Source organism: Chinchilla lanigera, unplaced genomic scaffold (genome assembly GCF_000276665.1).
Source record: "Chinchilla lanigera isolate Chin_1 unplaced genomic scaffold, ChiLan1.0 scaffold00073, whole genome shotgun sequence".
Classification (NCBI taxonomy): domain Eukaryota; kingdom Metazoa; phylum Chordata; class Mammalia; order Rodentia; family Chinchillidae; genus Chinchilla; species Chinchilla lanigera.
In genome coordinates, this window is record NW_004955474.1 from 2,583,487 (window position 1) to 2,610,972 (window position 27,486).

The 27,486-nt window shown below is 41.7% G+C and overlaps 1 pseudogene; it reads right to left on the reverse strand.

Moving 5' to 3' along the window:
- Positions 1–834: 834 nt before the first annotated feature.
- LOC102029855 lies at positions 835–26,035 on the reverse strand (annotated as a pseudogene).
- Positions 26,036–27,486: the final 1,451 nt, after the last annotated feature.

Here is a 27,486-nt window from a genome sequence, read left to right on the forward strand (position 1 = left end):
GATAAGGAAAAGTCTTAGCCAGCTCTGCACACATCAATACATGCAAATAGGGCCAGGTTCAGCCAAAATGGAGATAATTACCCTTCTTTCAAGGAGTTGTCCAAGTGGTCCTCCACAGAGGCTGTCATTGGTATCTCCTACCCCTCAGGTCTAGTCCGTCCTATCAGAACTTGGTACTCATGAGAACTAGATTTCTCATGAGCAGAGTTGAAGATAGCCTTTTCTGATTGGTCCCAGGTGCAGGGGTTGGGCTGGTTTTCTGCATGTGTCCTGAATCTCCATGATTGACAGATCATGCCCACTTGCTCAGCTGCCTGCCCATGCCCTAATCTCCTGCTTCAAAATTATTTGTCAAAACTTCTATTTGCTGCACATTGATTTTTGTCTCGGCCACCTCCCCTCCTTAACTAGAGAAATGGAGAAATTGGACTACAAATGATTTGTTGTCATGTTTTTTTCAGTGGTGGGTAAATTGTTTTTTATTTCTTTTTCTATACTTAGAGGCCTTTAGCAATTGAGCGTGGATAAGATATGTAAACTTCTGACAGCTATATCTAAATTTTAGCACAATAGAAAATGTCTCAAAACTTGGGAGCTTGGGCCAGGGATTTAGCTCATTGGCACAGCCCCTGCCTAGCAAGTGTGAGGTCCTGAGTTCAACTTCCAGTATCAAAAAAGCAAAAAACCAACTTGGGAGCTTTTAAACTAACTAAGACCCATAAGGTTTTTTTTTTTAAAAGGTTTCAAATATTTATTGTTGGTCTATTAGTGCTGATCACAGAAAAAGATTTAAGATTCCTGATTAAGTATATTCCACTGTTGGACCAGTGGTGTTTTTTAAGCTTGATAAGGTGATATTGTCTTGACCATGATAAAGAGGGTGTCATCTCATGACCTCCGAGAGGGTAAATGTGCTGCAGCTCTTGTGCAGCTCCTTACAGTCCCAGCTTGGTCCTCCTCCAGTGCCTCCTCTTGGAGTTGTACCTGATTTTATTACCAGTCTTCATCCAAATCCATTGAGGAACGGGATGATTCTACTTTTGCTTCTTGGCCAGAAATCGTTTGATCCTGGAAGTCTTGTGAGAAGCTGTGGTTAGGCTCAGAAGTAAGAGCATGCACTCGATGGCAGACTGAAGCGGAAGAGGAGACCCATAAGTTAAAGTGGGGAAAAGGGAAACCTTCTGGAAATCCAGGCTCAGGTTAACTGGGCAAGCAATCTCCCTCTAGCTGTATATTTCTCACTTTGATACAACCAGGAATCCTACCTTCAGACATGCAAATTTAGGATTAAGTATTGCTGAGGACTGTAAAAAGAAAATTAATAATAAAGGAGGAACCTTTTAAAAGCTTGTAAAGGATCAATTTAAGTCTTTGTCCTATGTATGTCAGTATGAATGTGTGTGTTATATGTAACGTCTATGTGTATACTTGTGTTTGTGTTTACCTAGGTGGTACTGGGTTAATCTAACAATAAAAGTATTCAATAATTAAGAAAGTATAAACCCAAGTGCATTTTTGTTCACATGATTTAAAGGATGGTTTTAAGATATAACAAGGATGTCCTCAAAACTGCTAACATACATTTTGCTTGAGTTAGTCAATCAGAATCATATTTGAGTTGTTTGATTTTGGAAGAGTATTTTCAGTTTCACAAAAATTATGAGAGCCTGGATAGTATAAAAGAAGTACAATGAAAAATTTTGAGTTTTTAGGACCTTAACGACTTGAGTATCAGTCAGTTGAATGTTGAAATAATGTGTCACACATTAGTACACCACTGGCTAAGCATTCCTTTATTTAAAAGTTTAAATTGTTTTTCTCAGAAAAAGTTATAGAACAATAGTCAGTATGAAGTCTGTATTAAGTCTGTATTCTAGTATTAGTAGAAGGAGTCCTAAGAGGCAGTATTTTACTACCTTGGTTAAAAGAAGTATGTCTTATAGAAAAAGTGACCTTTCCCCTTGACAGCTTCCACACTAAGATTATGAGAAGTAGTTTTGTCTTATGCAATAACTTGTGTCTTACTAAACACTGTCCAGACATGCTGTGCTTCTTCCCAATTTCTCTGAAAGAGCCAGGTCCACCTTTACATAGGAAATAACTTTCACAACTCTGGAATAAGGGAAGCACTGATGTAGGACCAGATCCCTCTTCCACCCCAGAGTTTGTGGATCTTTCTAGGTCTTCTGAGCCACAGTACTTTAAATGCTGATGACTAGTAAAGTTCCTTTTAGGGTCTTCCAAGCGGATTCCCTTAGGGGCCTCCTTAAGCTTCATTTTATAACCTTGTTCAACAAGCTGCATGTTATGGCTTGTACCTGGATGTCCTCCCAAAGCCTCATGTGGTCATAGGTGGAGCTCTTAGGAAGTGACTGGATCGAGTGTGTGATGCTGGAATTAAGGATGTGATGCTGGGGTTGATTCACAGTGTGATGCTAGGATTAAGGGTGTGAGTGCTTCCTACCCAAAGGGCAAGGAGCCTGGATAAGAATATAAGGGACAGAAGGCCTCTGTTGTCATTGCTTGCCTCTTGTTGCCTGTAGCTCACTTGCTTGCTGCCTGCTCCCTACCCTAACTTGCCTTGAATATTTCTTCTCTGTGATACCCCTCTGCCATGCCACCCTGCCTTGGAGCCAGTCAACTATGAGCTGAAACTTCTACAAACTGTGAACCAAATAAACCTTCTTCCTTCAACTGTGAGTGTTGGGTATATTGTCTCACCAATGAGAGAAATAACTAAGACACTGGGGCCAGAAATTAAAAGTAGAATATTGATGAGGAGTGCCTCCAAAAACTGGAAGAAGTCATTAACATTGTCATAAGCCTTTTATCTTTAATATTAACCTCTATTTGTTTTGAGATGTTTATCCCAATGAACAAATGGTGTTTAAGAGCACACAGACTCCTCCCTGTTTTGTCTATAAGCAAATTAATGTCCTCCTATTTTAATTACAATGACTGTGAATGAATGTGCCAGATAAATATGTCTGTATTTTTTTACAATTGGGCACTAACATTTTTATTATAGAGTTCTATTTCATAGTCCTAAAGATGCTTTGTAATGATTGGTTTCAAATAACATAAACACAAATTCTGAAGTTGATAATAGAAAGTAACAAAGCTTCATAGCTAGAATATTAATATTGCCATTTTTATGTTATAGAAACACCTGTAGGGACCACAAATGATAAGTTGAGTCTATGGGATGACCAAGGCCATCCTTGTCCTGCCCTTTGAGACAGATTAGAAGGTGGAAACTTCCTACTCTTTTTTGGTCATAGCTGGGAGCCCTAGGGCTGGTGACTGCTGTGGGATCACAGGGCAAGGTAAGACCTTCTGAGGATGATAAGGCACCTGGGGAAACTACAGTTACTACTGTAGTAAACTACAGCTTCCTTATGGCCCCTCTGTCTTGTCCTTGGTCTTGCAAGAATGCTTTGTTCTTCTTACCAGCCCACCACAGTCACCATTACTGTTCCTGAAAACACTCACTGCCCTTCCCGCATCGTCCTTGACTCAGGTATAATGAGTAATACCAAGGTTCTGGCTGCCTTGCAGCCTTTTGTTTCCTGTGAACAACTGGTCACCCCAGATCCCTGCTACACCACTATTTTGTCTCTTGCTCTTTCTTCCTGCCATGTGACATAACTCAGGGCAGGAGACTGGAGTCTACAGTGGGGGTGTCTGATAACTGGCATCCAACGTGGCCTGAACTCACAGTGTTCTCACCTGCCTGATGGATTTACTAGGAGTGTTTGGACAGTGTTCAGATCTCACGTGATGACTCCAGAGACATGTAGCTCAGAGCTAAGGTAATGGCTTTCAATACAAGTAGTAATTTCACTACAGTTAAAACAAGGGGTAATCTCTTTCTTAAAAACCTCTCTTTTTAGGGGCTGGCATACAATCCTAGCACTTGGAAGGCTATAGTAGAATGATTGTGGTGAGTTCAAGACCCACCTGGGCTACATAGTGAGCTCAAGGCCAGCCTGAACTAAGTCACATAAATAAACCCATTTGCAGACCTGGTAAGTCACCACTATTAACCCTTTACTGTAAAGGATTTTTTTAAAAAACTATTACTAGAATATTAAATGAGTTGTGTTTGTATAAATTATTAACTTTATAGCAAGACCCTGTCTCCAAAAAAAAATTAGAACTAGTCATGATCATGTGCCCCTTTTCTATCAGTAACCTAAAACAGATCAAGCAACGACTGGGAGAGTTTTCAGGTGATCCTGATAAGTACATTGACGTCTTTTTGGGACTTGCTCAGACCTATATACTAGAGTGAGGAGATGTGATATTATGACGTTATGCTTAAGTCATTGACTTCTAATGAGAGACAATGGGTACAGATTTTAATCAGTAAGTTTCTTCAGTGTAATAGAGATACATATTTTCAGAGTGATTTAATAGAGCCTAGCCAGCACTGCAGTAAAGAAATTTACATAAGTGACTGGACAGAAAACTCGAAATGTCACAAAGACCTATTTGTTCTAGGGCCCATCTTATAAACTGTCTTTGCTTTTACCACTGTAAAATGTTTTACTCCTGATTCTTGTTACAAGAGATCTCTGTTAACTGACTTACAAAAAGTTCAGATTAATCTATTTATAGTTACAAACAACTATAAAAGACTTATTATAATTCAAGTTGGCCAAATACATTTGAGTGCACTCTGATTTTATAAACAAATTGTCCTATATGTATTTGTGTGTCTGTCTGTAAATAGCTGCTTTAATTTGAGCTCAACCATTTTTCTTCTTTTTGCATTTTTTCATTTTTGAAACATTTGTCTGCAACGTAAGTTGGCTTATAGATAAATGTCATCAAAATTAGAGACATGCGACTGTGGGAAGGGCAGCAAGTGGAGGAAGTGCCTGGGACTCAGCAACCAGCTTGGTCAGAGGAACCTGGTGCCTGGCCCATCACCCTACATGGTGGGAAGTGCCTGGAACCGGGCAACAGGCTTGGCCAGAGGAACCCTGGGTAAGTCCACTCTACCAAGGGCAAACACTTTGCATACAAACTCCTAATTTATGATTAATTACCACAGTTTGTTAATTTTGAAATTTTGCTTGATGCTATCACTACTTCTAACTGAACTACTGCAGCTAATATGTCATCTCTGTTGTAATAAGTGGTTCTCCCTTGGGTAACAATGTTGGGAAGCTCTGGGGTAATAACCTCACAGTAACCCTATGCATAAAGACTGAGGACAGAGCCAAACAGAAACCAACATCCCACTCTCAATTAACTGGGAAGGTAGATCTTGGGACAGACACAAACCAAGAATCTCTGACACACAAAAGATATCCCTGAATAACAGACTTTTCCTAGAGAGGTCTTGATACTAGTGATATAGCTACCTACTAGCAAAACTCACAAGGATAATTACAGAAAACAAAATAAAAATTTCTTTTGGAAATAGAAAATATCAAGATAAAGGAGCAAAATACTATCTCAGACCTCCAGCCCACACAGAACAAGTCTAGGAGACATCACCATAGAAGAAATTGAAAGCCACACACCTGAGGTTTCTGAAATGATAGGAACTGAAGTAAAGAAACAACTCTATGAGGCTATAGAGGAAGTCAGATCTGAAATAATCTCTCAGGTAAAAAAAGAAATGGCAGCCAGGCATGGTGGTGCACACCTGTAATCCCAGCACTCAGGAGGCTGAGGCAGGAGGATCATTGCAAGTTCGAGACCAGCCTGGGTTGCAAAAGTGAGCTCAATGCCAGCCTGAACTGCATAGTGAGACCCTGTCTCAAAAAGACAAAAAAAAAAAAAAAAAAAATGGCAACCACAATGAAAAAATAGCTCAGCACATATAAAGAAGATATAGGTTAAAAAAAAAAAAACCAGAGGAGTATAGGAAAATGATGGAAACCTCAAATGAACAATATAGGAAAGAATTAGAATGCATGAAACAGATTCAAAGAGATATCCAGGAAATTAAAACTTCCATTGAAAGCTGGCAAAACCACTTGAGTGAAACTAAAGATAGACTTTCAGACCTTGAAGACAGCATTGCATCTAGTGAGCACGAAAGGAAAGATCTCTTAAAAATAACAAGGAAACAGGAAATAACAATTCAACAGCTGCCAGATGATGCAAAGAAGAGCAATATAAGACTGATAGGTATCAGTGAAAAAGCGGGAATCAACACAAATGACAAAAAAATTATTCGCAGAATAGCAGAGAATTTCACAAGCATGGGAAAAGAATCTGACACACAAAAAAGTGAGACATATGGAATTCCAATTAGCCTTAATGAAAATAAATCTACACCCAGACATATAATAATCAAGATCCCAGAAATTCAGAAAAAGAACAGACTATTAAAATGTGTTAGAGAAAAGAAACAGAAAACACCTGTAAAGGAAAGCCCATCAGAATCATGGCAGACTTCCCCACACAAACCATCAAGTCAAGAACTTGGAGTGACGTATTTCAAGTCCCTAAAGTAAACAGATTCCAACCAGATTGATGTACGCAGCAAAACTATCTTTTAAAATTAATGGAGAAATAAGATGCTTCCATGACAAAGAACAAATGAAGAACTTCATGACCACCAGACCAACCCTACAAAGAGTGCTGAAAAATATTCTAGAAAGAGATAAAAATGACCACAATTCCAGGAACAACCACAGAAAAAAACCACCAAGCAGGGGAAGCAATTAAACAGAAGGAAAAAGTAGGGAACAAACAGCAGGAAAATAACATGACAAAGGTAAGCCAATACATATCAGTTATAACCATCAATGTAAATGGCCTCAATTCACCAATCAAAAGACACAGACTGGCAGAGTGGATCACGAAACAAAATCCAACAATATGCCATACAAGAAACACATTTAACTCAAAAGGAAATTCATAGACTGAAAGGCAAAGAACGGAAAATAATACTTGATGTGATGATAACCGAGAAAAAAGCAGGGGTAGCTATTGCTTGCAGACAATGTGAACTTCAAACCAAGAATGACCAGAAGAGATAAAGAAGGTCACTACATACTTGTTAGGAAAAAACTGCAAGAAGAAGAGATAACAATCACAAATAGCTATGCACCAAATATCGGAGCCCTCAACTATATAAGAGAAATATTAATGTACATGGAAAATCAAATAATCAATTACACAATTGAAATGGAGTACCTTAACACCCCATTGTCACAAAGAGATAAACCACCTAGACAAAAAATCAGCAAAGAAATAACAACTGAACCAAACTTGTGAACAAATGGATTTAATAGACCTTTCCAGAGTGTTCCACCCAACATCAGAATACACATACTTCTCAGCTGCACACAGGACATTCTCTAAAATAGACCACATACTAGCACATAGAACATGCTTAAGTAAATGCAAAGGAATTGAAAGTATCCCATGCATATCATCTGTGCAATGAAATTAGAAATGAATGACAAAAGAAACCTCAAAAACTCCATAAACACATGGAAATTAAATAATACCCTCCTGAACAACCAATAGGTCACAGATGAAATCAAAGCAGAACTTTAACATCTACAATCAAACAAAATGCAAACACAACTTACCAGAATCTGTGGGATGCAATGGAAGCAGTCCTCAGAGGGGAATTTATAGCAATGAACTCAAACATCAGGAAAATAATGCTGTACCTCAAGCTTCTAGAAAAAGAAGAGCAAGTGAAACCCAAAGAAGAGGAGGAAAGTCAATGATCACAGCAGAAATTAACTCAATTGAGACTAAGAAAACAACACAAAGAATTAATGAATCAAAGAGTTTGTTCTTTGAAAGAATAAATAAAATTGATAAACCCATAGCCAAACTTATCAAAAAAAGGAAAGAAAAAACTCAAATTTATACAATAAGGAATGAAAAGGGTGAAATCACTACAGATCCTCTAGAAATTCAGAAGATCATCAATACCTACTTCAAAAATCTTGATCTCATAGGATGGAAAACACAGAAGAAATGGACAGATTCTTACATACATATGAATTACCAAAATTGAATCAAGAAGATATAAAAATTCTGAATAACCCAATATGAGTTAATGAAATTGAAAACATAATTAAAAACTTACCAACAAAGAAAAGCTCAGGTCCTGAGGAATTCACAGCTGAATTCTACAAAAATGTTAGTGACAATTTAATGCCAATACTCCTCAAAGTCTTCAATGAAATTCAGAGGGAAGTAATTCTCCCTAACTCATTTCTGGAGACAAGTATTACAAAAACCAGAGAAAGGCCCAACCAAAAAAGAAAACTACAGGCCATTCTCCTGAATGAACATAGATGCAAATATCCTCAATAAAATACTAGCAAACAGAATACAGCAAATCATCAAGAAGATTATACACCACGATCAGGTAGGAAATAACAATTCAAAAGCTGCAAGATGATGCAAAGGAAAGATACAGGGATGATTCAACATATACAAATCAATAAATGTAATACACCACATCAACAGAGCCAAAGACAAAAACCACATGATTATTTCAATAGATGCAGAAAAAACTTTTGGTAAAGTCAAACATTTGTTCGTGATAAAAAACCCTACAGAACATTGGAATAGATGGTCTTTACCTCACTGTGATAAAAGCCATCTATGGCAAAGCAACAGCCAACCTCATACTAAATGGACAAAACTGAAAGCTTTCACTCTAAAATCAGGAACAAGACAAGGATGTCCACTGTCACCACTCCTTTTCAATATAGTTCTGGAAACATTAGCCAGAGCAATTAGCCAAGAGAGAGATAAAAGAAATAATGATAGAAAAGGAAGAAGTTATACTATCTTTATTTGCAGATGACATGACACTGTACATAGAAGATGCCAGAAACTCTGCCTTTTGTCAACTCTGACTTTGTCTCTCATTAATTGCACTCTCCCTTATTTAATCAAGCCGCACCCAGCAATCGCAGAAGCAGCCTGTGGAGGTAGGGGTCCCTCTAGTGCTGTGACTCCCTACCAGAGCAAGACTGAATCCATCCCAGGAACAGCTGAACTATTAACTATTTCCATGTTTAAAGAGATTATTTTTAAAAGGCATTAAAGAGGATGTTTTTTAACCTAAACATACCAGGATGCATAGGTAAAGAAAATATGACACTTACACATAGAAGATGACCTCAGAATGTTCTAGAAAGGAGAAATGAGGCCACATGCAAAGGGCTTGGGGAATAATGGTATCATATCTCTTGACAGTAGCAGAATTGGGAAGCTTGAAGACTAGGAAACAATACCTACCAAATTCTTAGGAGGTATAATTTTAAAACGAGAGTTCCAAGAAAATTATCAAAGAAATATAAGTTAAAGGAAGACATTTGCAGAGATGCAACCTTGCAATATCAGCACAAGAGAAAAAGAAGTTTCTTGACTTCCTGTGGACCCTTTCTTAGGAATTATCTGAAGGTTTTGCTTTATTAAAATGAGAGGGTAAACTAAGACAATTCCTAAAAGGCAAAAAAAGAAGCAGAGAGATAGAGGAGAGGGGTGGCAGACCTAGAGAACAAGCCCATAGTGGGGCAGGAGGAGGCAGGTCTGGAGGGCTGGTTCAGTGGTGCGCTGGTTTTTTGGCTCTTACCAGCGACAGCTGACTGGCCAAACTCCTTGCAGACAGCTCCGCCCAGAGGCAGTAAAATGGGCTGCCACCAAATGTCCAATCTGAAATGAAAGCACTGCCAATACGCCTGTGAGCTGTTGTTTCTACGATTAGTATTTGTGGGAGGATATTTTGGAGATGTTCTTTGTTTTTTGTTTGTTTGTTTGTTTTACTACTCTACTCATTTCAGGGAGACAAGCCCTTACCATGACCTTGCCTTGGGGATTTTTGCAAATGTTGCCTCATGGGTGGTCTAAATCTTCAAAAATTTCATTAGAATTTTTAAACAAAATCCAAGATGTAACTCTTGACACTTATAACAAATGTTTTCTATGCTCGGGCAGTTTACTGAGGCACTGTATGTTATTATCTAAATAAAAATAACACCATTGACCTAATTCATGAGAGTTGAAGAGTATTTTCCCATGCTATGTTCAAATCTTTTTGGAAAACTACCTAATCCTAAGTGCTTTTAATTTTTTCACTTTAAAACATAGTGGGAAATTCTTGTTGTAGACTAAAACATATACTTACTACCATTGCCTCAAACAACTCCTTAAAGTGGCAGTTCTTTAAACAATATAAAGTCATGGTATAAAGAATGAAAGACTAGAGCAGAGAAGAAAATCTGTAAAACGAGAGTACACATCTCAGCGAAGCAGAGGGGCAAACCAAACAGGTGTGAAATTAGCTCGTTGCACCCAGCATTTGAGCAAATCAAAGTAAAACAAGCAAACAAATGTTATTATCCTCAAAGATGTGAGATGCTGTGTAAGATACTCTTACAGCAAGACAATATGAAGTATGATAAAAATACCATGAGCATTAAAAGTTTTCAAAAATTATTACAGTAAAAGATACACTGCCATTAACCCTCAAAATCCTCCCCGTTGCCTTGAAGGCACTTATCCTATCGTTCTTGCCACTTTCTGAAGCAGTTCTGGAAGTCCTCTTTCCTGAGTGTCTAGTTGGGCTGTCGTGGCTGTCTCGATGTCCTGCATCCATTCAAAATATTTCCCTTTCAAGGTCGTTTTGACTCTGGGGAAGACCAGGAGTCTCTCAGTGACAGATCTCGTGAGTGAGGTGGATGAGGACACACTCACATTTTAACCAGCGTGCCTTCCTGCTGGATAGCACGTGGCAGCAGTATTCGGTGTATTTTTTAACATACCATATAGAGACACTCACAGGAGACTTTCAGAATGCTTGATATATTGAACAAGAATGATAGGATAAGTGTGTTCAAAGGGAGAGGGGAGGGGCTGGGGATGTAGCTCAGCAGCACAGTGCCTGCCCGGCAAGCACAAGGTTGTGAGTTCGATTCCCGGCACTGGAAAAAAAAAACAAAAAAAAAGAAAAAAAAGGGGGGGAGGGGGAAAATTTTTATTTTAAAAATTAAAAAAACTGACAAAACAACAATGAAAACAAAATCAAAACAACACAAAAACGATACATGACCTCAAAACAAAAGGATAGGAATTAACAGTGGTTGCTACATTACATATTGTTATCTTCAACAAAGTTGCTCAGTGCACCAGATGTAAGAATGTAAGATTGATCATACAAGCAAAGACAGTAACAAGTAATAATAATAATAATAATAAACATTGGAAAGGATGCAGAGCTTCACTATACAAGATGATAGGAGTTCAACAATGGTTCTTACACTGCATATTGTTGTTTTCAGATCAGTCATCTGATTACCAGATTCAAGCATGCAAAGTTGGTCAAGAAAAAAGAAAATTTTAAGCATTGACTGTTCCTTTCAATAAACCACAGACAACACAGTAATACAGATGTATTCAGCAATACACCTATTCCAGCTATCCTTGTATATATACATGTAAATTTTGTTTTTCATTTTAAAAAAGCAAAATAACAAAAACAAATACATAAAACAGCATAGGGAACAATAAAAATGATACAGAATTTCAAAACATGGTGATAGAATATTAACAGTGCTTGTTGTATTACATAATGTCATCTTCAAAATGGTTGCATGTATAACCAGATATAGGCATGTAAGATTAATCGAACAATTACACATTAACAGTTCCTTTCAATAAACCAACAGATATTAGTAGTACAATTATCCTAGCTATCCTGTGAGAGGGGAGTATTTTGAGGCAGATTATTGGCAATGTGTCTTCTCCTGGAATAAAGTTTTTAAAATGTAGACATTCACCATACATTTTGATCACACTGTATGTGCTGTTTTATTTTTTCAAATGTAGAAAATATTTAATAAATTATACTATTTTTTCCAAAAAGCTGTCCCAGTCTCAACCATATATGAATTAGAAGGCATCAATTTGGTAGAAACACGTGAATAGAAGAACTTGAGAAATCATCCAAGCAGCTCACTTTATTTTATAAAAAGAACAGAAACAAAAGACAGTGAGAAATATGGGAAGTTTAGACATGGTATTACAGACAGTAGAAATGCAATAAGAAGTTTATACAAGGGACTGGGGATTTCGCTCAATGGCACAGTGCCTGCCTGGCAAGAGCAAGGTTGTGAGTTCAATTCTCTGTACTGGAAAGAAAAAAAAAAAGTTTATATAACAAAGCCAAGGAAACTTCACAGAAAGTAAAACAAACCAAAAAAAGAAGATTTAAAATGAAAGAAATGAGAGATAAAATCAGAGGAGTTTTGGAAGTGAAAGTAGAAGAAAATAGGGAGGAATCCCAGGCGTGGTGGCATACGCCTGTAATCCCAGCACTCGGGAGGCTGAAGCAGGAGAATCATTGTGAGTTTGAGACCAGTCGGGGCTACAAAGTGAGCTCAAGTCCAACCTCCTGAACTGCATAGCGAGACCCTGTCTCAAAAAGACAAAAAAAAAAAAAAAAAAAGGAAATTAGCAAAGAATTATCACTTTAAGAAAACCTATTCATCTAGTTGTGAATGCAGTTGTTTACTCTTTGCTGAGAACTCATTATATGCGAGACCCCAATCTAGGCGATGAGAATTCAGCAGTGACAACAAAATCACTGATCTCACACAGTTCAGTCTGAGATGCAGGTTATAAATTTTTAGATAGAAAGAGCTCACTGCATGTCGGGTGTGATGAGAAGGGCTGACAGGGAAGGATATCGTCATGAATTTTCAGAATACTAGAAATGATGAAAAGCTCCTAAAAAATAAATTTCTCAACATTCACCCTGGAAGGTAGAAGACAATGGCAAGCTGTCTTCACAATCCTATAGGAAATTATTTTCTTCCTAGCTTGGATTTTTCAGTCAAACTACTAACCAATGTGAGGGTAGAGTCATTTGCAGGTATCTTAAATTTAAAAATTTTTACCTATCGTATGCCCTTTCTCAAGAAGCTTTGAGCCGGGCGAGGTGATGCCTGGAATTCCAGCACTCAGGAGGCTGAGGCAGGAGCATCGCTGCCATGAGTTTGAGGCCAGCTTGCTCTACACAGTGAATTGAAGGCCAGACTACACTGCACATCGAGACCTTGTCTCAAAAAAAAGGTTTGAGAGGATGATTTCTTTTTTTTTGGTTTTTTTTCCAGTACCGGGAACAGAACTCACAACCTTGTGCTTGCCAGGCAGGCGCTGTGCTGCTAAGCTAAATCCCCAGCCCCGAGAAGATGATTTCTGATTAAAAGTAAACTGAAAAAAAAATGCAGGGTCTAGGGGAAAAAAATCCAGCTCAAGGAAATTCCAGGGTGAGAACTGGGCATGGGAGCTAGAAATCAACCAATCTCAGATGAATCAGAAGGTAAGGTGAGGGCTCCAGGCAGTGGGGTTTACAGAAAGAACATGAGCACAGGAGAAAGACAGACAGACAGACAGACAGAGACAGAAAAACAGACAGACAGAGACAGACACAGAGAAAGAGACAGAGAGAGAAGCAGATCTGATACCTATATAAAACAAGAAGAGATTTACCCTGCTATCAGGTATTATAAATAAAGCATGGGTGAAAAACAGAATAAGGTAAGAAAAATATCAACAATTAACTCTTGGGAGAAATTGTACAGGAAAGGAAAGGTAATCCTAGTACAATATACTGTTCCCTGGTGAATACATTATTGTCTTAGTAACTTTCTTGTCTCTGTGACATAATACCCATCACCTACAAATTAAAGGAGGAAAGGTTTATTTTGGTCCACGGTTTGTGGAGGTTTCAGTCCGTAGCGGCTGACCCCAAAGCAGGGTGGTGTGGCAGAGAGGCCTGGCACAGGACAAGAAGCTCAAGGCACTGGTCAGCTGGAAGCAGGGAGACTTCCTTCCTTCCATTTTTATTCCATCCAGAGCACAAGCCTGGTGCCACCCACAGCCAGGCTGGGTCTTCCATCTTCCAAAAGTCCATCGTCCACACCCTGAACTACGCTAAACCAATTCGTGCACCAAGGCAGTGTCGCACCCGTGATCTGGTTCCTGCCCCAAAGCCCCACCTCTGAGCTCATGAGGCTTTTGGGGACTTCTGGATACAAACCGTAACACGTACATGGTCATGATAGGGTAAACTGTGAGTGTGTATGTAAGAAAAAAGAATCCTAAGTGTATTGGGAGGGTAGAAGGTGAAAAACTGAGTTTGGAGAGCAGATATTGGAAGTGTAGAATGTCTACGCTGTACGAACTGATTTGGAATATGCAAAACCAAAACAAGCACCCTGAGAATGAGCAGTATATTTAGAAATGTGTTATTTAGAAACTTGTAGCAAATACATGTTTCTTCTGGGGATAAGGATGATGGTGGAGGAATGTAGCAAGGATACTGCTTTTTGTCACAATCCTTTGCGTCTAAAAATATGTATTTCAGCCAGGTGTGGTGGCACACACCTGTAATCCCAGCACTCGAGAGGCTGAGGCAGGAGGCTCCCCATGAATTCAAAGCCACCCTGGGCTACACAGTGAGTTCAAGCCCAGCCTGAACTACATAGTGAGACCCTATGTCTCAGGGAAAACCGAACCAAAACAAACAAACAAACAAATCACAAACAAGAAAGATGTATTTCTCTGATAAAAATTGTTATGAAAGGTAACTGATTAGAAAATGATATATTTGTCAAGCATTATTAATAAAATGTAAAGTATTTGGCCATATCTACTTTATGTAAGAGGAGGAGGAGGGTGGGATAGACCCTGGCTAACTTAGGCACTCTCGTGACTCTCAAGGAAGAACAAAGGAGTAAGTCATCAGGGGAAAATACGTACAGTTCATGACCCTGGAACAAAGACACCCAGGAAGGCCTAGAGCGCTTAGGCTGGGTCTACAGTGACCCACTGAACAGGCCTGGGCTGTGCCTGGTCTCTGGGGCCATTTCTAATGTTCACGCAGGTTGTGTTTGTGGGGGGACTGAGTCATGCTGCAGAAGGGTTTGTGCTCCTGTTCCCCTTCCTCCCTTAAAGGGAACTAGTACAGATTCACAGCTTTAAAGGCAGGGAAAGCAATCTATGTTAAATGTTTGTAAAATATTCAAAGCGAGTGAGAGCTCAACAGAATGTTTTTGGCACAATAATTGGAGTTGTATTATTTCAGAAATCTCGGGCAAATGACTCTTTGAAATCCCATCTGTGATGGATTTAATACCATGCCAGGAAAAATGGCTCAGGACATTCTCAAGCACTGCAAATAAAAAGCTATCTTTAAATTTTGACAAAATAAGTAAAACAAAATGATGCTTCAAGAAAGAAATAATGGAACAAACAAAATGACAGAACTACCTTTACTTTTCTCAAAAGCTAATAAAAGAATTAAGGTGAAAAATGCACATTTCCTTGTAAGCACAGCCCATTCATGGCTTGTGCCCTCTGCACACTGCTCTGTAACATGCACTTCATGGATCTGTGCCTCTAAGAGACAGACACTGACCTCTCCAGCACCGTGAGCCTCCAGGCCTCCATTCTGCCTGTCTTGGCTACTTTTCTCTCATTGCTGAGACAAAATACCTGACTCTCAAAATTAAGGAAGGAAAGGTTTATGTAGCTCACAATTTGTGGAGGTTTTGCATACTTGGCTGGCTCCAAGGCAGAGTGGCACATGGCAGGGGGCAACAGTTCATGGCTGTGGAAGACAGCAAGAGCAGCAAGAGCAAAACAGAGGAGGGGCGGCAATAAGCAGCCTCTTTCTCTCCCTTACATATGCAAACTACCTGCCTCAGGACAGGTGTAGCACTCACACCCATAATCCCAGCATTGCATCATGGATCAGTCATAAACTCTAAAAGCCAGCCCCATGCCTGCCTGAGGCTTTGGGGGACATCCAGACACACACCATAACACTGCCCTCGGGATGGTAGACTGTTCCAGCAGACAGCCAAGCAGGGAGCCTGAGCTGAGGTAAAGCCAGGGACAGCATGGTGACACACTCCTGTAATCCCAGCACTCGGGAGCCCAAGGTAGGGAGATCTGCATGAGTTTGAGGCCAGTCTAGGCTACCAAAAAAAAAAAAAAAAAGCCAGGGGACAGAGCTGGAGCTGGTAGCCGGTGACGCTCATAATGCATCCCCATCCCCAGGTGGTCCAAAGAGATGACAGGCCAGTGTGACACTCCACACCTGGCATGAGTCCCTCCCTTCTGTGATCCAGGCACGGGGCTGCACCGAGTGTTGGTCTGGGGTGTCCAGTAAGCTCACAGGCCTGGTTTTCTTGCTGAAACTTAGATACATCCTGTCTGTGTGACCCTATTTCATCTGGTAGGTCATGGGTGGTGTATTTTTATCAGCAAGATTTGCTTAGCTGTTCGTGCCTTCTGTGCTGTGGGGTTGAGAGCTGTTTCTCAGCGTTTGCCGTGTCCAGCGTCTGGCGGTGCTGCATGCACCACAAGGCCAAGTCACTCTGCCTCGCCTTTGTGCTCACAATGGAGAAAGTGCTGCTCTGTAAGATTCGGCTTCACAGAGCCAGGCTCAGCCTGGGAGCTGCTGCTCCACACAGCATGGGGAAGCTCTCAACTGGGCACCCGCTACCCCGTCCGTCTTCCCTCTTCTCCTTCTTCTAAGATGAAATCGTCATTCTAGAACCTTTCTCTTCATCCTCTTCATCCTCTTCCTCTTCACTCTGCTTCAATAGGAATAAGCAAAAGCAAGGAGAATGTCCAAGGAGCGGGGCTGGGCATCAGCCAGCTTTGATTTACGCTGCAATTAAAAAATCCCTGAATGACCCTAGCTGAGCTCTTCATCAAATTAAAGTCCCAGGAAAAAGGAAGGCCGCGTAGAAAACATTGCTGAGTCAGCAATACTCGAGTCAAGGCTGAAGTCTCTCTCTGTCTCAGCCTGTATCAGTTATTCCAGATTGGACTGGAAGCTATTTGGTGAAATCGACTTAAAATGAACTAGACTACAAAAGTAAAGATGAAATATCACTTCTGCCCAGGAACTGACACTAAGTTCCTGCCACTGTAGGGCCTTTCCTGATCTGGTTTTCCAGTGTTAATGAAGCGGGTCTGAGGGGTTTGCCAGAAGTCCCGGAGCCTTTAGAAGAAAGGCCGCGTCTGCCTCCGGGGTGGAACTGGGAAATTCCGAGGGTCTGAGGATGGGTAAAAAGCCCTGTGTGGAGACAGAAGTTGGACTTCCCTTCTGTCTTTTTTAAAACTCTCAGGAAGTGACCAGCCGAAGACATCTTCCCTTACGTCACTTCTCTATTCTGTCTATAAATACTGCCTGCCCATCAAGCTGGGTTGAGCTCTCCGAATTGCTCTGGTTCTGCAGACTGCCAAAGTCATGCATCAGTCTCTGCTCAAAGAAACTCTGCTAAATTTAATTTGTGTAGTTTTTTGATTGACAGGAGAGATGCAGTAGAAGAGGGTGGGGATGGGAGAGGAGGACTGGAGCCGTGGGTAGGAAGCACCACTGACCTGCAGAAAGGAGGGCAAGTGACCAGCACCGGCCGCGCGCACAGCCTCAAAGGCATCGGTGCATTGCTCCTGGCACAAAACGCTTACCAGAGTCCAAGGGAAAAGCGCCACCACTCACATTCCAACACCGTGACTACTCATGAGTGAGACCTGGGAAAGACTCCCACATGAGAAGTCCTGAACATTCACAGGCCCTTTGCTGTGAGAGATGCAACAGGTGGCGGGGAACACAACTGGGAAAGCGGGATCCACTGAAGGACAGACATTGCTCCAATAGCAATCTAAACAACAAACTACCATAAAAAGTCAAGTCCAAGGGCCTCCCCATACCCTCCTCCCCGCTCCTCCAGAGTGAAAAGCTACAGCCTTGAAACAGAGCCGCAGGAGGTGACCAGGTCATGTGTTTATGTCTTCCTGATCAATAATGTCTGAAGTTCCCCAGGGTATTTTGACATACAGGCAGCTCACCTAAGAAATCCCACCTCTCCCCAGGTTTGATACTCGGCTCTCTGTACATACTCCACAGAGTCCGGCCCCCACTTCCGGTCTCTACCCTGTCACTGGCACCCGGACATCACTTGCCTCACACCTCCCTGTGGTAGGATCAGCTCCTACTGCCTTAGCTAAGGACTCTGTGTTCTCCTTGCTGGACTCAAGATACAAAGAGAGAGCATGCAGATGTTGATGCAGATGTTGTTTATGGCCTTAGAGGCCTAAATAGCCACATTAACTAAATGCAAGCACTATGCAAAGTCTAACAGGTCTTTCTGCAAAGTTCCAACTCCTGAAACCCTAACGATCCAAGAACGATCCCTGAAGCGAGAGTGCCGAAAAAAGATTCTCAGATGGTCCAAATTGGGTCTTATACATGTCTTTATTTGAATTTAGTCTTTGTAATTTTGTTTCAGTCCTTAAAACAGTTTCGGGATCATTTCCAAAAGAGCCCTGTTAGGGTCGGCCAGATGGAAGAGCAAAAAGGAAGTCGCCATCCTAAGCAGATTACAAAACTGCTATTCTTGAATCAGCTGAAGAGCAGGGCTCTGAAATTTTCCTGATCTGTCTGACAGTTTGATTATATAGCAGTGACAAGGGAAAAATAGACCAAGGGTGGGGAATCTGCTAGCGATTTGAAAATGAAAATTATGTTACCAGCACTGTGGGGACAGCTTGTCCAGTAGGGTCAGAAATGTTCAGTAGGAAGACACAAGGACCCGGATATACACGACTGCTACCCTGGAATATGTTATGATTTGTGTCTGGATGTCCCCCTAAAGCCTCATGCAGCCATGGCTTCAAGAATTTATTATTGATTCATCATCCAATGCTGGGATTATGGGTGTGAGAACTACACCCAACCCAGGGCAGGCAGCCTGCATACAACATAAGGGAGGGAAAGAGACTTGCTTCCTGCTGCTCCTCCCTTTTGCTCTTGCTGCTTTTGCTGTCTTCCACTACCATGAACTGTTGCCCTTTGCCATGTGCCGCTCTGCCTTGGAGCCAGCCAAGTATGGACCGAACCCTCCACAAACTGTGAGCTGAATAAACCTTTCCTTCCTTAATGTTGGGCTTCGGGTATTTTGTCTCAGCAATGAAAGAAAAGTAACCAAATAGAATATCTGAAGGGCATCACGCAGAAAAGGGCTTTTGATTGCTCTACATATTCTTAAAGAGTAAAACTGGGCCTCACATTGGAATTTCAGACTAACAGATTTCAGTATTTTGAAGAAATACCTTTCAACCATAGTCAGTGCTATGCAATGATTTGGCAACTGTAAGACAACCTTTTGGCATAAATGAGGAAAGCAGGGCTACAAAGGGGCTGAAAATGTCCCAGAGAAAGTGACACTAGTGAAAAGCTTTACCTTAAAGACATTCTAAGAGAATTCACAACATGGAAAGCATAAAAGGTAAAATAGTTCCAGGTGGTCCAAATTTAGGAAAGAGTACGGGAACCAGCCGCAGCGCGCCCTTCTCAGAACCAGGATCTTCTGTTCGTGTTTGTCCCTCCTGTCTTCTGAGCAGGAGGAAGGGGAAATGTGGAGGACCACCTGGGAGACTCTCCTTGAGGGAGGAGCAATTGTCTCCATTTTGGCTGAACCTGACCCTATTTCCATGTACTGCCATGTGCAGAGCTGGCTAGGCCTTTTCCTTATCCCCTCAATTGGCTTTAAGCAATGCATATCAGTCCAGCCGAGGTGCTGATGGTAGTTTTTGAAGACGGCGGGTGTGTTTCCTCGGACTCCCTGTTGTTCCCTTGTGTGAGCCGGGAGGAAAAGCCAGTGCTCCACGCTGTTGGCTGGGATCAGCCTCGAGGTAGAGGCTGTGCCTTCCTGCGGCTTGAAAGATTACACAGCAGAGCTGAAGCACCAACCCCAAAACATTAGATAGTACCTCAGTTGTGTCAGGCAGAGTACTCTTTCTGCATGTCCTTCTCTCTGCATATTGCAGAGGTGATTTCAGGCCTCCTACCTAGCCCAGCTCACAGCACTCACTTGTTTCTCTGAGATTCTCACAGTCACTCATCCTCAAGCCACTCCCTTCTTCATGAATTAATGAAACCTGGGTTCAGCCCTGGGCTGAGGCCCTTGTTCTGGTTTATCATTATCCTAGCTGAACTTAGGACCCCTTGGCTCCTCATAACTATAAATATGCTTTAGTTTCTTTATTCTCACCATGGGTTGCGCTGGAGGTGATAGATTGGATTTAACTCACTAGAATTCCAATCACTTTTCCATGAAATTACAAATATAAACTTCCCAGGCTGTGACAAGGACCGGGAAGTATTCTCTATAGGGAAAAAAAAAAATCTCACAGGCCAATTCTTCTATTACTTTTCTATGCCCTATGTTCTACACCAAAAGTGCTGGGGAATTCATTTCATGTTAAATTACCCTAAACATCTAAATGTGGATTTGTTTTAAAATACTAGGAATACAGATATACTTACCTATAGGACAAATGCTTAGGTCGTTTTTGCTGTCTGCCGGCCACTATTCTAAGCATTTTATGAATCCTAACACAAGGAATCATCTTGACAACTTGTTCAGCTGTTCTTATTTATCCCATTTGATAGATAAATAAACTAAGGCCCAGAGAGGTTGCATAACCTGCCCCAGATAGCGCAGCTGGTAAACACTGAAGCTGGAATTTGACTCAAGCAGACTAGGAATAGAGCTTGTTCTATTACTTGTGCCACAGAGGTCCTCTCTCACCTCCACAGTTTAGCGTGGTGTTGATTTCTCGTTACAGCTCCCTCCCACCTATTTTTGTGTGTTCTTTTTTTTTTTGGTTTTGGTTTTGGTTTTTTTCTGGTACCAGGAATCGAACTCATGACCTCGCACTTGCCAGGCAGGCGCTGTGCCGCTGAGCTAAACCCCCAGCCTGTGTGTTCTGCTGACACCTGAAAATGTCCTCTCCTTTACTTGTCTATAAACCTTAGGTTGGATTCCTAGTTTCTGATTTTCACTCAGAGTAATGGTCCGTGAATTCCCAGGGAGGTCACCCTGAACACAGAGCAGAGCTGAGCTATTTCTGTAACACGACAGCCTTTGATGAACTGGTCCTGCCTAGCCACTTCTGGGGTACTATGCCCCAAGCGGTTAGCCGTTTCTTCTGTCTCCACACTGTCTTTTTAAAGAACTAAAATGAAAAGAGATGAAGAACTCACTCACCCTGGTGTGGTCTGGACTCAAAGCCAGGCTTATCTAACTCCAAAAGTTATTTTCTTGAGCCCACTTCTCTGCCATTCTACACACCTCCCATGATGGGTTATTCCAGTAGGAAGGTATTCAAAGGCAGACTGTGGGGAGGAGCAGAAGCTCCATGTGGCCTCATGGATGGAATTCTTCCTCTGAGAGATGAGAAGCCACACAGATACACAGCTCTAGAATTAGTGAGTTATTGACTGGCAACCAGAGGAAATTTAAAAATACATAATAAGTTTAGGGGTTTTTTTTTGAGACAGGGTCTTGCTATGTAGTTGGCCTTGATGGTTGGTCTTAAACTCACTATGTAGCCCAGGGTAGCCTTGAACTCATAGTGATCCTCCTGTCCCAGCCTCCCAAGTGCTGGGATTATAGGCATGCGTACATAATAAATTTAAATAGGAGTTTTAAGCATTCACCATAGTGGTTGGTTTTTGTTTTTTTTTTTTGGTTTTTCTCCGGTACCGGGAACCGAACTCACGACCTTGCGCTTGCCAGGCAGGCGCTTTTGCCGCTGAGCTAAATCCCCAGCCCCCATAGTGGTTTTGAACTCAGGACCTTGCACTTACTAAGCAAGGTGCTGTGCTGCTGAGCTATATCCCCAGTCCTAAATAGAAGTTTTAAAACCAGACTGAATTGCAAATATCCTTCAGAGGTGCAAATTAGCAATATTTCTTACCTACTTTAGACCACTTTTTGGCAAAAAAAATATTCAGACACTACAAATACTTCACATGAGTCTTCTTAAAATGTACTGGCTATGGCATTTTCCAAAATAGTTACACTTTGGTGAGGTTGTAGAGAAAAAGAAACTCTTACACCTCACTGGTAAAAATGTCAATTAGTACAACCTTTATGGAAAACAGTATAGAGATTTCTCAAAAAATGGAAACTAGGGGCTGGGGATTTAGTTCAGGGGCACAGCGCCTGTCTAGCAAGGTCGTGAGTTTGATTCTTGGTACCGGAAGAAAAAACAAACAAATAAACAAAAACAAAAAAAAATGAAAACTAGATCTATCATATGGTTCCGCGATTCCACCATGGGGTTTATTTCAGAAGGAAATGAAAATCAGTGTGTGGAAGACATTCATCCTTCCACTTTCACTACAGCAGTGTTCACAATTTCCAGGGTGTGGAGTCAACCTGTGTCCATCAGCAAATTAATGGGTAGGGAAAACGTGGTATGTACACACAATGGAATACTATACAACCTTAAAAACGAAACCTCGCCACTCAGCACAACATGAATAAAGCCAGGAGACATTAAGTGAAATAAGCTAGTCACAAAAAGACAAACACTACCTGATCTTACTTATATGTAGAACCTAAAAATCTTGAGATCGTAAAAGTGGAGAGTAAAATGGTCTTTACCAGAGGACAGTATGGTCATTTGAGGAGAAGTAGTGAAAGGAAACATCATTACAATTCTATTATGCAGCAAGCTGACTGTAGTTAATGACAATATATGGGAGTCTTAAAAATGTAAAGGGTTGTGTGTTCTCACCACGCAAATGATGTTTTAGTAATGCTTTTGTTACTTAGCTATGTTCAACCACTCCCTGATTTCTATATATTTCAAAACATCAGGGACAGGATAAAAACATTCAGAGTGGGCCGGGAGAGGTAAAGTCATGGCGGAGTACTTGCTTAGCATGTGTAAGGCCCTGGGTTTGATCCCCAGCACCAAAGCTGTCACATCATACAATGATATTTATCAATTTTTCATTTGTTTAAGTAATAAATTGAACGCTAGCACTTTACAGATTGAGAGAGTCCTCAAAGTGTTCAGTCATAGTTTCTAACCAGATTGCTCAATACAGTGTTCTGTTTCCCTCTAATTCTTGTTATCAGTATATGGAAAGAGAATACTTTAAAAATATGCCACTGTTGTAGTTACTCTTCTCCTTGCTGGAACAAAATACCCAACACCCAAAGTTAAAGGAGGAAAGGTTTATTTAGCTCACAGTTTGTAGAGATTTCAGTCCATAATTGGCTGGAACAGTGCAGGGTGGCATGGCGGAGGAGAAACAGTTTATGGGGGGCAGAAGGTAGCAAAGCAACAAGGGGCCACCACAGCTCTTTCTGTCCCTCATATCTTATCCGGGCTACTTACGGTAGGCAGCACTCACACTCTTAATCCTAATACTCGTGAGCCTAGCATTGCACCATGAATCAACACCAGCATCACATACTCTAGATCCAGCCATCTCTGAAAAATCCCTGCCTATTGTAAGAGCAGTATAGAATAGCAGACTTGTAGGCATATTATAGCAAAAATTAGATATCAGTGCATAGCCTAGGACTATGCTCATGCTGGCTGTCACATAGATAGTCAGCCTTGACTGTCTACTTCTCTTCGATTATGCACTGGGCCAACTTGCCTGTGTCCAGTTTGTGTTTTCCTTAGTTAGAAAAATATGTTTTATTTCCAATTTGCTTCAGTGATTCACATCCAGGACAGACTGGCCCAGTCAAGGACCCTTTTAACTCTACTTGCTCCACTCACACCCCTTCCCCTCTTGCCCAGAATGTTAAACAATTCCTTTTAAGTAAACTTGCCTGACAAAATATGACATAATTCCTGTATTCCATGTAACCAATCATGCAATAACCTGCTATCACCTTTGTACTTCCCGCTTGCAAACCATATTTAAACTGAGCTCAAAGCTGACTCTGGGCTGGTGATTTGAACCTCTGGGTTCCCCAGCCGGCTAGCATAATGAAAATTGCCTTCTAATTCCTCAATACATTTGGATTGATGTTGGTTTTTCTGCTACACTATGACTGCGTGAGACCCAAGCTGTAACAGCAACACACTGTTTTGAGCATCATTGCATTTGAAAAAGAAAGCAAAACAAACAGAATATATGAAGTTAATTTTCCTGACTTCTAGAAGACAGTTCAAGCCTTAGAACGGAGAGCTTAATGTACATGCACAGTTGTAACTTGGCAGTTTTATGGTAAACGATTTAAGTCATGCGTCTACATTCATCTCTTTCTTTCTGTAAGGAAGGACTGCCTCACAGATTCTGTACTTTAGGACCCCAGGGGTTCCCAAGCAGCTAACATAGTTTCGTGGTTCAGGATGGGATAGGATTGCCCGTGTCAGTTCCTCAGCAGTGACAAATGGATCCACAACTTTTTTTTTTTTTTTATAGAGTAAAAGAAGGATAACATAATAATAGGGGGGACTTAGCAAATTACAGACAAAATGGTAGGAAATTATCAATGGTTATCATTTTACATATTATTATCTACAAAATAGTTTCTCAGGAAAACAAATAGACAAATAATAGTGAGAGACAAAAGAGGTAGGACATTATCAAGAGTTGTTGTGCTATACTTTGGTATCTTCAAAGTGGCTTCTAAAGAAAATAAATAGAGCTATACATGAGTGACCTATTGAAAAATCATTAACTCTTCTCAATGGTTGTTGTAGGAAACACATAATAATAAACATACATCCATTTATGAAATAGGATAGGAGCATTACAAACTTTACCCAGTTATGGATAGATTAGGAAACTATCAATGGCTGCTGTAATACATGGTGGTATCTTCAAAGTGGTTTCTCAGGAAGACAGAGATATGCAAGAAGGATCTAATAAGTAGTTACAGCCTAAGGGTTGTCAAAAATAGCATATTACCTCCTCACCAGTGACTCCTTTCACTGAGGTATGATGGCTGGAAGGAAGGCCAGGATTGAAAAGGAGGACCAAGAGACTTGCACCTGTGTCTAGCAACAGGCTGTTTTCTTGTTCCTCCATAGTCATGATTACCCAGGACTCCTCGATGGAGATGACGGTCTGGCCAGAGGGAGAAGGCAGACCATGCCCCAAGCCCTCTCATTCCTGTTGGAGTAACTGGTAGCATGGGTCTGAGCTCTGGGTCCTCCACCTCAGAGGGCAGACCAATCTCCAGTGGTCTCCTTTGCATCCAGGGCATGGCCCATGGGGCCTCTTAGGGCAGTTCCTCTTGAGGTGGCCTGGCTTTTAACAGTGGTAGCAGATGAATGCAGTTGTCGAGTTCTTCTTGGAGCCCCAGGAATCAGACCTGGGATCTGTTTCTCTTAGTGGTGCAGCAAAAGCAGCTGCTTTTTCTCGGTCTCTTTGTTTTCTCTCCTTGGCCTCCTCCTCATCATGGCTATAGAATACTGAGGAGGCAATTCTTACTAACATCTCAAGTGAGCTATCTGGGGTGAAAGCCATTCTTTGTAGCTTTTTCTCTCCAGCTTCCCATTGCTTTGGGACCCCACAACCAGTTAGTGTCCTCTCCCCAACTGTCGGCGCAGGCAGCAGGAATCCTGCTGCAGACTTCTCCAGAGCTCCACCACAGCCTGTACTGTCAGGGGAAGAATGGCTTCCAATGAGTCTCTGCAGGTATTGTGCAAGGTCCTTCTGGTTTACAGCTTCCAAGCGGCTCTCATGACCCCAGTCCACTGGACCTCTGACTCCGTGGGCTTAGTTTGCATTCTCATGTTCTCTGAGTCCTTGTTCAGCAGCTGCTCCTCCACTGGCTCTGGACCTTTCTGGTTCCCAATGGCAGGAGCAAGAGTGGCCCATTGTATGGCATGTATTCCCAGGGGTTGTTCAAAGTTTCAATGGTTCACACACATCCGTGTGTAGGCAACTGCAGTCGGTGCATGGTGGTCCAATTGTGTCACTGTTTCTCTGTGTCATGATAGATCTGAATTGAGTGGCAGCGGCCGGCCTAAGGGCCGGCGCGTAATAGCACTCGCCGCTGCATGGCTCCCCATGCGCTGGGGGCCCACCCTCCGGGAGCCACCAGGCAGGAAGCTAGCCAGCCCCAAGACTGGCGCTACCCACCCGCAGCTCCCTGTGTGCCGGAAGCACTCCTTCCAGGTAACGACCAGGCCGGGAGTGAGTCGCCGGTCCAAAGACCAGCGCTCCCCGCCCGATGCTCCCCATGCGTTGGGGGCCCACCCTCCGGGAGCCCCACAACTTTTGATAAGTAGAAGCGCCACTCACTTAGGAAGAGTTTGTTTGGCTTTCATCTTTTAACATCTCCTGTTCCTACAGTTCGGGTCTCAAATACCTCCCTAAGGCCCCTGTGTGAAAACTCGGATGCCGGCCTGGGGTCCCCTAGGGGTGCGGCGAGGACGCTGGGGGAGACCCATGACAGGGCGGTGAGATCTGCTTCTCAGCTGCTGTGAGATGAAGAGGTCCCCCTCCCCCCAGGTGTCCCTACTGTGACCTCCTACGCTGTAACAAGCTCAAAGTGTAGGGGCTATTTTAAATATAATGAAAAATTTAATCCTACATTTCTAACACCAGCATATTTCTAACGCTGTTCAAGGATGAGACTGGGAAACACAGTTGGTTCTCATAATTAGAGAGCTGCAAAACCTCACAAGCCATAGGGCTCCCAGAGCCAGCTGCAAGATAAATGCAGCTTAGCCAGACAGTGATGTTTTTCTTACTGTTAAGTCCCAGAGAGTTATTGCCTCAAGGACACCACTGCCTGGTCTCAGACAATGATTGATTCTTCCCCATGTTGTACAATAGTAACCTCATTAGTTCCTGTAAGAGTAAATCCTGCCTAGAAATTAATGGCAAAGACATGCGTAGCCAACTATAGAATGTAATGTTAGCTGCCTTTTGTACTTCCTTCTGAAAACCTACATAAACAATTAGTAATCTCAGAATGAGGCTGGTAATTTGGATCTTGGTGTCCCTCAGTCCTCTAGCATAATAAAGCTGTCTGCCTTCCAAAGTGCCTCTGGTGCCCTGTCTTCTTCTGGTCTGGTCCTGAACTCTACAACAAAAGCAAAAGGACCAAGAGGCCATAGACTGTACTCTTTGAGGCTAGGACCCAAAAATACACCTTTCCTTCTTTTAAGGTGATTTCCTCAGGTATTTTGTCATAGTGACAATGCTAACACAGCTGTTCTACTGGGACTTTATCAAAACATGTTTAAGACTATGTGAATAAAGGGCTGTGAGTATAGCTCATGCTAAGATGCTTATCTGCTTGCCTAGAATGTACAAGGCCTGGACTTAAAGTAACAGTGGAAAAAAAAAAACTTCCAGCTACTCAGGAGGCTGAGGCAGAAGGATTACAAGTTTGAAGCCAGCCAAGGCTTAGTGAGACTTTGTCTCAAACTAAAATAAAAAAGGCTGGCGATGTAGTTAAGCACTCTGTGAGTTCAATGTTAAGTACTGCCCCCACACACACGAGAAAGAAGTGCTTTAACATGGATGTTTCATCCTACTACCGAATCCTCCCTACAGTACCTATCAACTAATCATCACTCCTAACTTCTCCAACTTTCTCCGCAGGAGTTCTCTGTATTCACCCCCTGCTCCTCTGTCACCGCTAGGGTGGATCATTAGCCACAAATGAGATGGAAATTAAATGT